This window comes from Medicago truncatula, chromosome 1 (genome assembly GCF_003473485.1).
Source record: "Medicago truncatula cultivar Jemalong A17 chromosome 1, MtrunA17r5.0-ANR, whole genome shotgun sequence".
Taxonomy (NCBI): domain Eukaryota; kingdom Viridiplantae; phylum Streptophyta; class Magnoliopsida; order Fabales; family Fabaceae; genus Medicago; species Medicago truncatula.
In genome coordinates this window covers 28,168,599-28,185,751 of record NC_053042.1, presented here as the reverse complement: position 1 = coordinate 28,185,751, position 17,153 = coordinate 28,168,599, and the positions used below count along the sequence as shown (strand labels likewise).

Below are 17,153 nucleotides of genomic sequence, written 5' to 3'. Positions count from 1 at the left end.
CCTCTAAAAAGACGATATTTACTTAGCAAACCATTTTCGTAGGTCCAGAAGGATCAATTATTATGCGTGTAGACCGATGACAACATCTCATGGGTCATGGATAAAATTTTTATCAAGATTTCACATAGGTATACATATTAGGAGTAATATTTGCTATTAGAAATACCCATCACGAGAATACCACATAGTGAGTTATGTTAAGTATCATAAGACATTCTCATAGTGATAGTGGTGTATACAACCCTTTGACCTAAAATCATTATGATCCCTAGATATAGAAATGAGTGTTTTGTTGTTGTTCAAACGTTGTTTGTAACAAGATAATTATATATTTTGTTAGTGGGTATTCCACAAATCCTGTTGAGGGACTTGAGGGACGTAAATGGAATGTTTCCCTTCTATGTAATAGAAGAAATGTTTATAGGTCCAATATTGAACTAAACAAGGGTGACACTGTCTATGTCTTTGGTTCAATATAAACATGAGGTCCAAAGGGTAACTACACATACTAACGTTAACAAATGACATTGTTGTCACTTGAGAAGTAGTAATGTTTTATTAGATATCATTCTATGTTTATAATATTAAATATGAGATTTAATATTAGGGATAAATAAGTTTCATGTCCTTTTAAATGTTATGATTAGTGAAAGTAATATCATCTTCCTACACCATTGTAAATGATGATATACGTGTCAGAAATATGTTGGAAGTGTTGGAGTGGACTCTGATCAATGTTGAAGAAAAGTTTCTCCGTTAAGCGTATGAAAGCTCATAAATGGCTCCAAACAGGTGCGCATCATAACCCACACTGCGGGCTTCAAAGCCCAAGTGAAAATTGGTACAAGAATGAGCATAAAGTTAAAGATATTTTACTAGGTTGTATGGTTGGAAATAAAATATGATATGTCTAAGTTGAAGGCCGTGGTGACATCTCTTAAGTTAAGAGAGAAAAATATGATCTTTAAAATATTCTTTGATGCCTTATTTCATTAGCATAATCTTAGAGTACAAAGCAATAACTACATCTATGAAATTAGAAAAACTATAAGAATGTCAAATTATTTTATGACAGCACAATAACTAAATCATAACTCATGGAATAAACTATGAGGAGGCTGTGTCCTTTCTTAGGTCTTGTACTCATGTAATATATGGATATATTTCTACCAACAACGACAACAACCTCTAGTACATCGGGGAGTAGAATCTTCACAAATACTCCATTGACAATGAGCATTAATACGTGATGAGTCAATTATATGTTATTTTAATATGCTTTTTAGTTTAGTTTTATTTAGATTTTATTTAGTTTTATATTAGTATTATTTCCTTTTTAGAATAGGCTTGGTTGCTAGAGGAACTTAAGAGAAACTGTCTTGAGAAATTAGGTCTAACATAACATTATAAGCTTATGGTTTCGGTTTGAGAAGGACTTGTTATTTAGATGAAACCAACGATCCCAAGGCTCTTTTATTATATTACTTTCAACCGTTTAAAAACCCCCAATCTACAATCTCTTCTCTCTTCTAATCATCTCTAAAGGTTAATTAAATTGAACTACTCCCTGTCGAAACGATACTCTTTTATACTACTTCGGTAAAACCGTGCACTTGCGGTTTTATCTCATCAAGTTTTTGGAGCCGTTGCCGGGGAGTAAACTAATTTAATTAATTCTTTCTTTGTGATTAGAACTCTCTTCTCTTTTCTCTTCCTCTTCTCTTCTACTTTTCTTTCTTTTTGTTTTTACCACTAACTTCTTGGGTTCTCGGTTTCTTATGCGAAGAAGTAAAAGTCTCGGAGAATTTATTCCTGAGATCGAAAGATTTTTGCATAAGAAAAAGAGAGAGGCACAAAATAATACCGCTATGGCTGAACGTACTCTCAAAGAGTATGCTACTCCTTCAACGGAAGAGCCACAAGCTATTATCGTGTACCCAACGGTTGCGGGTAATAACTTCGAAATCAAGCCTGCACTACTCAATTTAGTGCAGCAAAACCAGTTTTCTGGATCACCCACTGAGGATCCAAATCTCCATATTTCTTCCTTCCTTAGACTCAGTGGCACCATAAAAGAGAACCAAGAAGCCGTAAGACTTCATCTCTTTCCCTTTTCCTTAAGGGATAGAGCTAGCGCTTGGTTCCATTCCCTAGAAGTCGGTTCCATTACTTCATGGGACGATATGAGGCGAGCATTCCTCGCCCGATTCTTTCCCCCATCTAAAATAGCTAAGCTTAGAGATCAAATTACGCGTTTCAATCAAAAAGATGGGGAGTCTCTCTATGAGGCGTGGGAGCATTTCAAGGAAATGCTTAGACTTTGTCCCCACCATGGCCTAGAGAAGTGGTTTATAGTCCACACGTTTTATAATGGCTTGTCATATACCACTAAGATGTCTGTTGATGCAGCTGCAGGTGGAGCTCTAATGAACAAAAACTACACGGAGGCTTATGCTTTGATTGAGGACATGGCTCAGAATCATTACCAATGGACCAACAAAAGAGCCGTCACCACTCCTACTCCCTCTAAGAAAGAGGCAGGTATACACGAAGTCTCTGAATATAACCACCTTGCTGCTAAGGTTGAGGCATTAACACAAAAAATTGAAAAACTTAATGTTAATGCTGTCCCACCTTATTCTGCATCCCCTCCTTGTGAAATCTGTGGTATAACTGGTCATATAGGTGTTGATTGTCAGTTAGGTAGTGCTGCCAACATTGAGCAACTGAATTACGCTCAATACAACCAAGGAATGAGACCAAATCAAAATTTTTACAAAAATCCTCAAGGTTCCTATGGGCAAACAGCACCACCTGGCTATACAAACAACCAGAGAGTAGCTCAGAAATCTAGTTTGGAAATACTGTTGGAAAATTGCATGATGAATCAAAATAAACAACTTCAGGAGTTAAAAAACCAAACAGGATCTCTGAACGACTCTCTCTCCAAGCTCAATGCCAAGGTTGATTCCATCGCCACACACACCAAAATGCTTGAGACCCAAATCTCCCAAGTGGCCCAACAAGTGGCCATCTCTTCTCAAACACCAGGAGTCTTTCCTGGTCAAACTGAAACAAACCCCAAAGCCCATGTCAATGCCATTTCTCTTGGGGGCAATAAGTTAGAAGAGACCATTACCAAAGCCAAAGGTGTCAAGGGAGAGAGTGTTAAGCTTTTAGGTGAGAAGGATGCGATAAAAACACCACTTGATAAGAACAAGACTCTTAATCCATTAAGGCTCACTAAGCTCAACTTGGAGGCCCAGTTTGCTAAATTCTTAAACATACTTAAAAAGATTTGCATTAAGATCCCCTTTGTTGAAGCCCTATCTCGTATGCCTCTATACGCCAAATTTTTAAAAGAAATTTTTTCAAAGAAAAAGGCTATAGATCATAAGGAGACAGTAGCTTTAACTAGGGAAAGTAGTGCAATCATCAAGAAGCAACCCCAAAAGCTTAGAGATCCAGGTAGTTTTGTCATCCCTTGTGTGATAGGAAAAGAAACCGGTGACAAGGCCTTGTGTGACTTAGGAGCTAGTGTAAGTTTGTTGCCTTTATCCCTCTTTAAAAGGATGGGAATAGGAGAGCTTAAACCGACCGAGATGATCTTAAAACTAGCAGACCGTTCTACTGTCCCCCTAGCTGGCTACATCGAGGACATACCCGTTAAAATAGAAGGGATATATATCCCGACTGATTTTGTGGTGGTCGACATAGAAGAGGACCTTGATGTCCCGATAATCTTAGGACGACCCTTCCTAGCTACTGCAGGTGCTATAATAGATGTTCAGAGTGGAAGGATAGTTTTTCAAGCAAGTGATGCAATGATTGGGTTCGAGCTGGAAAATGTTATGAAAGGTCCCGCTCTTTATTCTTGTAACATGATTGAAGTACATAATGTGAAAGAACGCTTTCTAGCGTCAACTACACAATATGACCTCTTTGATCCTTTCTAAGGACACTTTCCTAACGTCAAGCTAATGACAATAAACGAGCGCTTCGTGGGAGGCAACCCACGCATTTAACTGCTTTTGTTTTTGTTTTTTGTTTCTTTTAATTATTTTGTAGGTTATTGTCCGAGAAAAATTCAAGAAAACAGAAAATTTTGATGCCTAGCCTTCCAGGACCTTGGCACGGCCCGTGCTCACACTGGCACGGCCGTGCCAGACCCTTATAGACCAAACAAATGGCCAAGGTCCAGAATGTTGGCACGGCCGTGCCCGACCACAGGTAAATATAACCCTACCTTTTGGACTTCTTCTTCCCTCACTCTCCAACACAAACTTCTCTCTACTTCACACCTTCTCTCTCAAACCTCTATAACCATACAACTACAAACCTTCACAACTACCCCCAAATCACACCTATTCACAAATTTTCTCCACCCAATCAATCACAAACACCATTCCAATCCTAACCCACCATTCAAAAACCAATTTCATCCATTCAAACAACATCCCCAAATTCGTAACCCTCCTAAACCTAACCCAAAAACCTAAAATTCTTCACCAATCTCATAACCCAACCCCCAAAACTCACTTAAACCTTCACCACAACACTAATCCAACCTTTTCCACCAAAACAACCCTTACCCAAACCACCACACCAAAGGCAAGGTCAAGGCAATGACTTCAAAGAGAAGTGGAAAGGAAGTTGCAAGCTCATCCGGAGGACCTCCCCCAAAGAAGAAAGCACAAGCCAAAAATCATGGCATCATCTTCCGGGACAACAAGCAAAGGGATAGGTACAAACTTCTAATCTCTAAACCTCTACAACCTTGCAGGTACCCTGATAACCATGATATGAATAAGCTAGGTATTAAAGATAATGTGTTAAATTTGCTAGAAAGGCTAGGATGGGTTGATATGTTGAAACCTATGAGAGGGTATGAAAACTTCACCTATGAATTTTTAAGTTCTATTGTTTTTACAAAAGATAGGTTGAACTTTGATAACCCAACCATAGAGTTTCTTTCCGGCTTTTGAATATTGATTATGAGATGTCTCTTCAGCACTTCTGTGATGAGATGGGCTTCGCAAATGCGGGGTTCATCCACGACTCTTGGGATCAAAATTTAAAACCGGTTAACTATCAACACGCCGCCTTTTGGGAGCAAATCACCGGTCTTGACCAATTTAACACACGTGCCAACAAAGCTAGCAACATTCACAACCCTGTACTTAGGTACCTTCAAAGGGTTATAGCTTGTACCATTAGGGGACGGAAAGAATTAGGGAACACTAGGAATGATGAACTCTTCATGATTTGGGCTATGTTGCACAACCAACCCATTAACACTTGTTTTTACTTGCTTGACTACCTTTCCCTTATAGGAAATAGGTCCGATAGTAGGGGAGAAATAGTAGTTGGTGGTATCATCACATACATAGCTGGGCGATTCGGTGTGAGTGAAGACCTAGGGATAAACAAGATCGAGGGTAACAATAGACTAAACATAGAAACTCTCATCTCTATGAATTTCATCAAAACTCGAGTCCCCTTTGTCTATACACTCCAACTCAATGTGTCCATCTTGATTTTATTGCCTAACCCATCTCGAACTAACACCGAGGTGGAAGCAAATTTGTTGTATGTTGCTGATGACCCACAGGTGCACATAGAGCAGCCTAATGAAGAAACAGAGGATGCACACTTGCATCAGGAAGAGGAAGGTGCACAACTGCACCATGATGAGGCATACCATGACCCTAATGAAGATGAAACAAATGAGGATGCAAGATGGGCATGGATGACTACCGAGGTTGAAAGAATAAACACCGAGCAACAAAGGCAAGGTGTTGAACTCATGAGCATAAGGCATGATGTCCAAAGGGGCAACCGCATATCCGAAGAAAATAACCAAATGCTTCGGAACATGATGCACCACTTTCACCTCCAAGGTCCTCCATATGGACCTCAATGATAAAAATGTGAGCTTTCCTCTTCCACTCTTCCCTTCCTATCCTTCTCCTTCTTCTTCTGCTTCTTCTTCTTTGTCATACCCCAAATTTTGACCTAAGGTCCCACTGACACACGTCTCCGAACTCGGATCAGACTCACATTTCAGTGAAAAATTCGGCAGGGAGGTATTTTGAAATACCTCATAAAGTTCCGAATCGGGCCCTCTTCTCTCAGTCTTTAATTATTTATTTTCATCTTTTATTCTTTTTTTTAAATCGTTTAATTTTTATTTTGTTTTAGTCTTTATCTATTTAATTAATCATTTAATTTTTTGTTTAGATAAGTCCAAAAGAAGTCTGCATTTATTTTTATTTTTGTTTTTTCTCATTTATCACTTTATTCCTTTGTTAATATCCATAAAAAATCCAAAAAAGTCCAGGTTCAGAATAACAGTCTGTCACGCGTTTCATCTCAACCCAAACACAGGAACAGATTGCTGTCTCGGCTCCTTTCCAATCCAAATCCAATCACATATTTTTTGCTTTTTCTCAACAAACCCTAGCCTCAAACCACACTATAAATAGAACCTGCAAAACAACCAGAAAACAACAGCAGAGAAGCCAAGACAACAGGAAATACACAACACACGCACACACGCACAGAACCGGCACGGCAACACAACACACGCACACACGCACAGAACCGGCGCGGCAACACAACACACGCACACACGCACAGAACCGGCACGGCAACACAACACAACAAACACACACGCGCAGAACCGCAACACCAACAACACTGCATCGCACAACGACACACACGCACAACATCACAGAACCGGCCACAAGAAAGCCGAATCCATTTCTTAAACAAAAGGTATAAATTTCTTTCTTTTTTTTTTTAGATCTAGGCGTTTGGGTAAAGGTTTTGGGAACTTGAAGGCTAGAAGTGAACAGAGGGAGGGAAGTAGAAGAGAAAGAGCGAAAAAAATCAAAAAAGAGGAGCTTTTTAGCTCCGGCGCGGCGGCGCAGCCGCGATGGCTCGCCGGCCACCGCGCCGGACTTCTCCCGGCCGCCCCGTCTCCAACCGGAGAAGAAGAAAGAAGTAGAGAGAGAAGAGAGGGTTTGAGGGATAAGAGAGAGAAAGAAAGTGAAAAATGAAAGAAAAAAAAACCCTACAACCCTTTTATATCCCCCAAACCGGGTCAACCCATGACCCATGACCCGCGACCCGGTTCGTTTTCCTTAAGCCCAGTTCCTTTTTCTGCTTTCTGCACACCCCTGCTTACTACTGCACCCCACCTTGTGTTTGGACCCTTTTTTATTTTTTTTTTTATTTTTCTTTATTCCTTTTCGTATTTATTTATTTATTTTTTTTAGCATTTTAATTTTATTGCAGACCTTAGAATGTAAATAGGCTCTTTATGTAACGGTCATAGATTTTATATTTCTAACTTAGGGTAGCCGCGCTTTTTATTCTTTATGCTCCGTTAGTTTAGCAATTATTCAAAAACAACAAAAACATGCAAATAACCAAAAAAATCACAAAAAATATTTTTTATAATAAACCTTGATCCTAAATCAAGTGATCGTCTTTTTCTCATTTTATTTTCTTAATCAAATATCAATCAATTTAATCATACTTCGAGTTATCTTTTTTTAATAAAAAAACACAAACAAATTCTTATTTGCCACTTGGCTTTTATTTTTAAAACTTTTTTCAAAAACTAATAAAAAACACAAAACCAATCAAACGTTGTTTTCTACCCCGAACTACGAGGTTTTGATCCCTCACAGGTACGTAGGCAGAGGACCATGTCCTTCCAAATCAATAAAAAATGTAGATAAATTAGGTCTCACTTTCTTTTTCTTTTAATCATCACATTAACTTCTTTTTCAAAAGCAAGCAAGTTATAGCACATTAAATTAAATAAAACCAAGAGGTTCCCGTAGAATACTACGGACATAGAGGGTGCTAATACCTTCCCTTTATGTAACTAACCCCCGAACCCTAAATCTTTTCAAATAGGGGTAGTTTGAACTTTTTTCCCCTTTTCTTAAAAAAATTAAATGTTCAGTCGTGAAATAATTAGTGAGTCAAAAGCTAATCAAATAGCCTTGATCTCCAAAAAATGACGCGACATTCTTCTACCTCTACTTCTCTTTTATTTTTCTTTTCTCTTGAATCATTGAGGACAATGCTTCTCCTTAGTGTGGGGGGAGCCTAATAAAGTGTCTTTAGTCGTAGTGTTTCCAAACTCCCTTGAACTTTATTCTTTTGTTTTGTTTTATTGAAAAAGGCATGATTAAGTAGCTAATTTTTATTGAAAACATCATGACACAAAATTTTTCATTGTCTCCTCTTATTTTGTTGATTCTTGTACATGAAAGCAAACTCTTGTGTTTTAAGCCTTCTTGATATACCCACATCTTGTTTTAAAGTGAATAAAGTTCTTCAATGAGAAAAACACAAAGTTGCTTCCCTTGAGTAAGTGTATGAATAGGTAATTTAAGGAAACACGTTTTAATCTTAGTGGTGCATTAACCTTTAAAAATTCTCAAAGCGCCAGTAGTATAAGTGAGTATAAGGGAGACCATAAAAAGCCAAAAAGCCAAATAATTCCAAGATCTCATCACTGAATCTAGATTGGGGAAGGAGGTAGGCCCTCCGACTTCCTACGTGAAGGTGATTGTTATCTTGAGAAAAAAACTTTAAAAAGCATTGTTGAAACTAGATTGGGGAAGGAGGTAGGCCCTCCGACTTCCTACGTGAAGACGATGTTTTAAGGAATACCATTGAATCTAGATTGGGGAAGGGGGTAGGCCCTCCGACCTCCTACGTGAAAATGTTGTTCCTTAAATAAAGAACTTAAAATGTGCATATGGCAAAAGAACAAAGATTCTTAAAAACTCCCATCTCTCTTATATGAATTGTAGAAGGAATTTTTCTTGGTTAGTTTAGTGCTAGGATTAGACCATGTTTCCTCATTATGCCTATCTTATACAGGAGCAAGAAAAGGGTTGGACTTCACACACACACTCACTCAAAACTTCATCGTTGGGTAGAATAAAGATTTCAAGAAATACTTGAGTTTGTGATTAGTGTACATTTGGGATTTAAGCCCTTGAGGAGACATGTGCTTTAATTTAATTGTCATTTGATTTAACTGTTTATGCTACTATGTTTATGCCTTTTGCTTGAGGACAAGCAAAGATTCAAGTATGGGGGAGTTTGATGAGTCAATTATATGTTATTTTAATATGCTTTTTAGTTTAGTTTTATTTAGATTTTATTTAGTTTTATATTAGTATTATTTCCTTTTTAGAATAGTTTACTTTAAAATGCAATTTATTATATTTCATGGAAGAATATTGGATGGAGAGAGTCTTGGAGCAAAAGAAAGGGATTTGGAGCAGATTGGACACAAAAATATGAAGATTGGGAAACAAAATATATCTCCCACAAGTCAGAAGCTTGGCACGGCCCGTGCTAGCCTTGGCACGGCCGTGCCACCCTCCAGATGCCTTTTGCTGCTTTTGCTTTGACTCCAAGCTATTCTATTTTGGCGCACAATCTACCGAGGAATATTCTAGGAATATACTTGCTTAGATTTTAAGTCAATTGTGTACTATAAATAGAGTAGCTAGCCATCACTAAATATTCATCTTTACTTGGAATACAATAAGTGACAATTGCTTTTCAATAAAGTTCTTTTCCTTTATTTTCCTGTCTTTTACTTTCATGCTTTCTCTCTTCTCCCCCATGTCTACGATGAACATGAGTGAGTAGACTTCTTCTTGTCTTGGGATTGTTGGATAAGTCTAAATGACATAATCCTAATCAAACCAAGCCCTAAGCCTTAATCTTATGTAATCCTAGTTTCTTATCTGAATTCACCGTCTTAACATGGATTAACCATTATCAAACTGTGGAAACGAAAGTGGAGGGTTTGATAATTGTTCGTCCATTATTCCAAATATCAATTCATAAAACGAAAGTGGAGCTTTGATATTCGAACAAGTGAATTCAGACAAGGATTGCAAAGTCAGCGAAATAGGCTTTGCAATCTTTGAGACATATAGTTTCGATCTTCAAGGGAACTAATAACAATCAAGTCAGCGAAATAGGCTTGGTTGTTAGAGGAACCAAAATCCAATAGTAATCAAGTCAGCGAAATAGGCTTGGTTGCTAGAGGAACTTAAGAGAAACTGTCTTGAGAAATTAGGTCTAACATAACATTATAAGCTTATGGTTTCGGTTTGAGAATGACTTGTTATTTAGATGAAACCAACGATCCCAAGGCTCTTTTATTATATTACTTTCAACCGTTTAAAAACCCCCAATCTACAATCTCTTCTCTCTTCTAATCATCTCTAAAGGTTAATTAAATTGAACTACTCCCTGTCAGAACGATACTCTTTTATACTACTTCGGTAAAACCGTGCACTTGCGGTTTTATCTCATCAATACGACATGGAGAACTCGCAGGAGCACATAGATTATACTCTGCAATAAAAAAGAGAAGAAAAAAATATTGTTACAAAAATGGGATAAAATTTTGCGTATGAAGTAAGAAATAAAATTTGAAAAGGATGAAAAATGATTTACCTGTAAAGCTCATTTCAACTTCATGAAATAGGCAAAGGAAGATAATCATAACATAAACAAACATGAAAATTCCAGCCATATTTTACACTCTTTGCATGTATAAAATAGAATTATACTTTATGATTTATAAACTTCATGCTCTTCTTACACCAGTTTTATAGATTTTAGGGTTTATAGAGTTGTAAAAAAAACTTCATAAAATATGAATAAGATTAAATGTCTCTTACGTAACAATATGGTATTTTATCTCTCTATCCCACTTAAGTACAACAGTGTGTTGTTTTGTCCCTTTGTCACACTTAGTAAGAAGGTCACGTAGAATAGTTACCAATCATAAGAATTTTTATTTTTTTACAAAATTTTCATTACTTCACTAGTTACAAACCCGTGCTTCGCACGGGTTCAATAACGTATTTGATAAAATAATTCTTCGAAAGAAGATATGTTAAAACGACGGAACATTGTGATTCATCATAAAATATGTATGGGCTGGTTCCAAAGCATTATAAAGATTTGCTGTAGAAAAAGAGCATGTTCTATTTTGTTCAAGAGATTAGGAAAACAACATTATAATTAACATGATACTAATTTGAACCAATGAAGAAACCAACAATGTGCAGATTAACGTTACATACTAGTTAGGTTTATAAAAGAGACTCCAAGTGTCAAAGACTAACTAAAAAGAGAGTTTTGCCAATATTTACATTAGACAAAATGAAAAGAACAAATGACATCCCAAAGTTAAGATAGTTTACGATTACAGTCCAAAGCGATACGTCAAAATAGTAGAAGTTCAAATAGTTCAGCAGCAAATATCTACTTTAGAACAACTCGAACGTGCAAGTTCTTCGGTGACTTTTCGAGACCAAATATGAGCTTACCACCTTCTATCATTACACGTTCTCTGCAGAAATTGATCCATAGCCCACCCAAGTATTTTTCATAGCTTACTCTTTCGGCGATAATGAGGCGACACTTATACTTTCTCTGTATGCGAATATAGTTGCGTATAATTTATAAAATAAAGGTAGCTTAACTGATTTAAGCTAAAGAAAATGTATCATGACTTCTAATTTATCTTCCTATAAAGTCTAGATAAATACATGTATGTGCATTATATGAACCCCGTTGACCAATTAACATTGTTGAAACAAATGGAAATTAAGCATCACTCCCGCATGTGCATCTATAGCTAGCACCATTTGACATTGATGTATTCGAACATTTGGTGTAACTCTTATAATATCATCCAAACTGGTTAGGATTGAATTTAGTTGTTTTCCAAATAGTGATGAAATATGTATCCTAACCCAAATTATGCACATGAAATAAAGAATAATGCAATATGTATTTTTAACTTGTGCATCAAAAAACTCAAAGCATGTTCATGCATAAAAAAAGCAGACCATGACTAAGTTTATAAATTCAGCAATTGGCCTAACCTGAGGCAGATTGAAAAAATCGTTGTACAAAGTACGTTGAGAAGAAACCGAACTCTAACTTAAGTTATGACTGATACTTTGACTCTGAGCTTGAGAAGTGTTAAGGTCACGACAACAATTCAAGAAACATGGTCAAAAAACAATCAAATCAGATTGTGAAATAATAAGTTACTCTAATACTATATTTTGAAATCATAATGCAAACTTACTAAGTCTTAAACTTCTCAACAACCGGATAATGTAGGTTGATGAGCAGCCTCGAACTTGATCAATTGTTACATATATTTAGGTTGCCAATGACTACAAAATGGAAGCAAAGAACTCAAGGTAAATAGATGGTAAATGATCAAGCTACGGAGTATTTTTCTCATAGTGTTACATCAACTATATTCCCACTGCATAAGGAAAGACATCTTTCAGGTCATTATCAAACTTATACAAAATTCTATCATCTGATGTTGACAAATTAGAAAATAATATCTTTTATCTTTCAACACAATGTTCGTACACGGTTTCTTTCCAGTCCCAATTGGTGTTGTCTTGACAATCTCATGAAGATGCCCGATGATTTCTTAAAAAAATATTACATCTATAATAATATTATAATCGGAGAAAACCATGAAATAAATTAAAGCACATAACTATATCATATAAAATGTCAGTTTTGAATTTTCCATCTTCAATTTCCTTAAATGACTTAAAACGAAATTCATGAGTAAGAACGTTAGTTAACTTGTCATACTTCTGCACCTTTGTATCAGAACCAAAAACAACCTTAAAGAGATTAAATGCAATGCCATTATCAAACACATGACAATTATACAAAGTATAAGTCTTGTTTTCCTCGATCAAAGCCTTCCAATGCTCCAATTCTCTATACCGAGTTATTACATGAACTCGATCACCCTAAATTCGAGAAAGAAACCAAAAAATGTAAATAAATCAAAATGTACACTAATAAGTAACATTGATAAATCATAAAAGGAAATTACAACAAATCTTAACTAACTCATCTAATTTTTGCATCACAAATAATGAGCTTCATATGTTGATTCTCATTACTACCATTTACAATCCAAGAACCAGCACTCCAAATCCTATTTTCCAAATGTCCAAATCATTTTTTAGATCCTTAATGTAGTCATAATCCCTTGACATCGAAAGTCCTATATAAAGATACAATAATACATCATTTAATTTTATTCCCTTTGTTCATTCTGATATCGAAAGAAGCTAACATATTTCTATGTGATCAATTTTTGTATCATCAAATCAACCTGATCTTAAATGCACAAATTTTTGAATCATCAACTTTTTGGACCTCAATGATATGACCAAAACAAATTTCATCAATCAACTTTTGTACGGCTCAATCATATAGGAAAGAATAAACCAAATATGAAAATTGTTATGGCTTTATGATTACTCACAAAAACTAAAATAACTCACATACATCAATTTTTTTTAAACTACAGTACCAGAAGCTAAAATAACAACTGTGTCAAAACCTTATCATGAGCTAAAATTCAATCAACATGATTTATCAATGTTACTTATTAGTGTACATTTTGGTGTCTTTCAAAAAGATAAGAATTTATATTATACGATATTATATTTGTTACATTGTTGGTGCCATGGAAACATATATGTTTAGTTTTTTCGAATAAGAAAAAGATATGCATAGTTTGTTACAACATAAGGGTGCAAAATATATATATATATATATATATATATATATATATATATATATATAAAAGTATAATATATCTAGGCATCTAGACCTTTTTTGAAGATAAAACATCTACAATTTTACTTTTAATTAAAATCAAAATTTTATAAAAACAATCATATGCATTATGCAACGTCAAAAAAAATTATACGCAGTACCGTAACAAAAAAACAGACACACATAAAGTATTACTCTAAGCGCTAATATGTGTGTTCGTTTATATTTGCGAGGTTGAAGAAAGAAAATAAAAATATTTGGTATCATTAAATGACAGCGTGAATAAAAATATTTGTGAGGTTGTGATGATTAAACGATATTAAATTTAAATGTATAAGTGATAAAAAGATAATAAAATTCCTTTGAAAAAAAGGTAATAAAATTAAATGGAACCTCCTTACAAAAAATTAAATGGAACGATTCCAAAAAAAATTAAATGGAAGAAAAAATCATATTAAAATATAATATTAAAAAATAAAAGAAAAGGTTCCCAGTGTGAGTTGAAAAGATGTGCTTTTGAAATAAATTGTCGAGAATTAACATTCAACAACTTTTGGCTAAAGCTCATTCCATTCAATTTTATGCATTAAAAAAAATTACTTTTTGTAGTATGTACTTAATTGATATTGTGTTTGTGTTTGACCTAACTTCTCCTTAAAAATGTACAAAAGTTGGAAGAAAGTCGGGTCAAGCGATACCTTATTCTCCTACAACGGCAATGTAGAAGCAACTGAATTTGGGAGAAAAAATTGAAAAATAATAAAAAACATAAAAATTGGAAATAAAATATTTGGTATCATTTAATGACAGCGTGAATAAAAATATTTGTGGAGTTGTGATGATTAAACAATATTGAAATTAAATATATAATCGATAAAAAGATAATAAAATTAAATGGAACATCCTTAAAAAATTAAATGAAATGGTTCAAAAAAAAAAAGTTAAATGGAAGAAAAAAAACATATTGAAATATAATATTAAACAATAAATGAAAAGGTTCCCAGCGTGAGTTAAAAAGAGGTGCTTGTGAAATAAATTGTCGAGAAGTAGTTTTTTAAAGTAACATTCAACAACTTTTGGCCAAAGCTCATTCCATTCAATTTTATGCATTCAAAAATATTACAGTACTTTTTTTTAGTAAGTAAACGGCGTGAGTTAAAAAGAGGTGCTTGTGAAATAAATTGTCGAGAAGTAGTTTTTTAAAGTAACATTCAACAATTTTTGGTCAAAGCTCATTCCATTCAATTTTATGCATTCAAAAAAATTACTTTTTTTTAGTAAGTAATTAATTGATACTATGTTTGACCTAACTTCTCCTTAAAAATGTAGAAAAGTTGGAAAAAAACCGGGTCAAGCGATACCTTAATCTTCTACAACGGCAATGTAGAAGCAACTGAATTTGGGATAAAAAATTGAAAAATAGTTAAAGTTATCAAAAATATAAAAATTAAAAAATAATTAAAAAAAAGTGAGGGGCAAAATGGGAAATGCACCCATATAATGGTGAGGTGGCAACAACACAATTCCACCAATTAAAAAATTACAAAAATACCCCTCCTAAGGGCAAAATGGAAAATTTATAGGGCATCAACTTTAATAGTAGTATATAGATAGATATAGATAACCTTCTACTATACTATATAGGAAAGTTAATGTCCCATGAATTTACCATTTTGCCCCTATAAGGGGCAATTTGGTAATCTACTTATTGGTTAAGTTTTTTTTTTTTTTTGAACCATGGCCTATGAATTTCCATTTTTGCCCCTAACCAATTTTTTTAATTATTTTCTAATTAACTTTTAATTATTTTTCAATTTTTATATTTTTAACTATTTTTCAATTGTTTCTTCCAAATTCAGTTGCTTCTACATTCTTTCGAAGAATTTTTTTTATGCAGTGATTATCTAAGGTTATTATTTTACCTTAGATAAACATTAAATGTAAAAGTGTGGAGGAAAAAATTAGGTTAAAATTAGAGCTGACATTTTGCATAAATTAAATCTAGAGTTACTATAGTAAAGTCACGCGAAAGGTTAAATCTAGGGTTAATATTGCGTCACGGGTTAACATTTAGAAATAAGAGATGACATTTTGCTTAAATTCAATCTAGGGTTAGTATAGTAAAGTCACACGAAAAAATTAGGTTAAATCTAGGGTTAATATTGCGTCATAGGTTAACATTTAGAAATAAGAGATGTCATTTTGCATAAATTAAATCTAGGGTTAATATAATTTGTTTAGTAAAATTAAAGAGAAAAATTAGGAGCGATTTGTTTATTTTGATTTCCCTAACAATTAACGTTAACATTTTGATTAAATTAAACAGTGTTAATTAAATATGGTTAATACAGTAAGATTAAGCAAAGAAGTTAGGTTAAATCTAGGGCAAAATTTTGCGTTCGGGTTAACTTTAAGAAATAAAATAGGCTAAGTATAGCAAGACGGGTTAACATTTATAAATAAGAGATTAAGTTAAGCATAGGGAGGCGGGTTATCGGTTATTCCTTTCCAAAAAAACAGCGTATAATTGGGAACATACTTTTATTTTACTTTAGATAAACATTAAATGCAAAAGTGTGGATGGAAAAATTAGGTTAAAATTAGAGATGACTTTTTGAATAAATTAAATCTAGGGTTAATATGGTAAAGTCACGCGAAAAATAGGTTAAATCTAGGGTTAATATTGCGTCAGAGGTTAAAATTTAGAAATAAGAGATGACATTTTGCATAAATTAAATCTAGGGTTAATATAATTTGTTTAGTAAAATTAAGGAGAAAAATAAGGAGCGATTTGTTATTTTGATTTCCCTAACAATTAACGTTAACATTTTGATTAAATTAAATAGGGTTAATACAGTAAAATTAAGCAAATAAGTTAGGTTAAATAAGTTAGGTTAAATCTAGGGAAAAATTTTGCTTTCGGGTTAACTTTAAGGAATAAGAGATTGCAATAGTTATTATGTTATTTTTTATGTAGTGCTTTAGACTCTGTGTTGCAAATTTTTGGTTTACGCAGCTTTGATTTTCACATTTATAAATGACAACAATTTTCTGTAATTTATAAGATTTCTCATTCAAAACTAAATTTAAAAAAAAATACGTTATTCAACCCGTGCAAAGCACGGGTTTGTAACTAGTTCAAGATAGAAAAGAGAAAATCACAAAACAAGAATAATACTGTTAATAAATATTAACTGTCTCTTAGGTACATCAATTGTACAGTTGTAAAAAAACGTCATAAAATTTGGATAATTATTAAATGTCACTTAGCACAATTAATAAGGAGGCGACAAAAAAAAATCAATCGGAAGAATTTTTATTTTATTTTAAACTAATTTCCATTATTTTATAACCTTTTATAGAAAAGAGCAAATAAATAATAATAATAATAATAATAATAATAATAATAATAATAATAATAATAATAATAATAATAATAATAATAATAAAAATAAAAATGTTAGACCCTATAAAAA

General features: G+C 33.9%; 1 non-coding gene across 1 annotated transcript; it reads right to left on the bottom strand.

Annotated features, from left to right (window-relative positions):
* Window positions 1-2,231: 2,231 nt before the first annotated feature.
* LOC120577965 (small nucleolar RNA R71) lies at window positions 2,232-2,338 on the bottom strand. The gene has a single exon (XR_005643941.1). It is a non-coding gene; the product is annotated as a small nucleolar RNA R71 (small nucleolar RNA).
* Window positions 2,339-17,153: the final 14,815 nt, after the last annotated feature.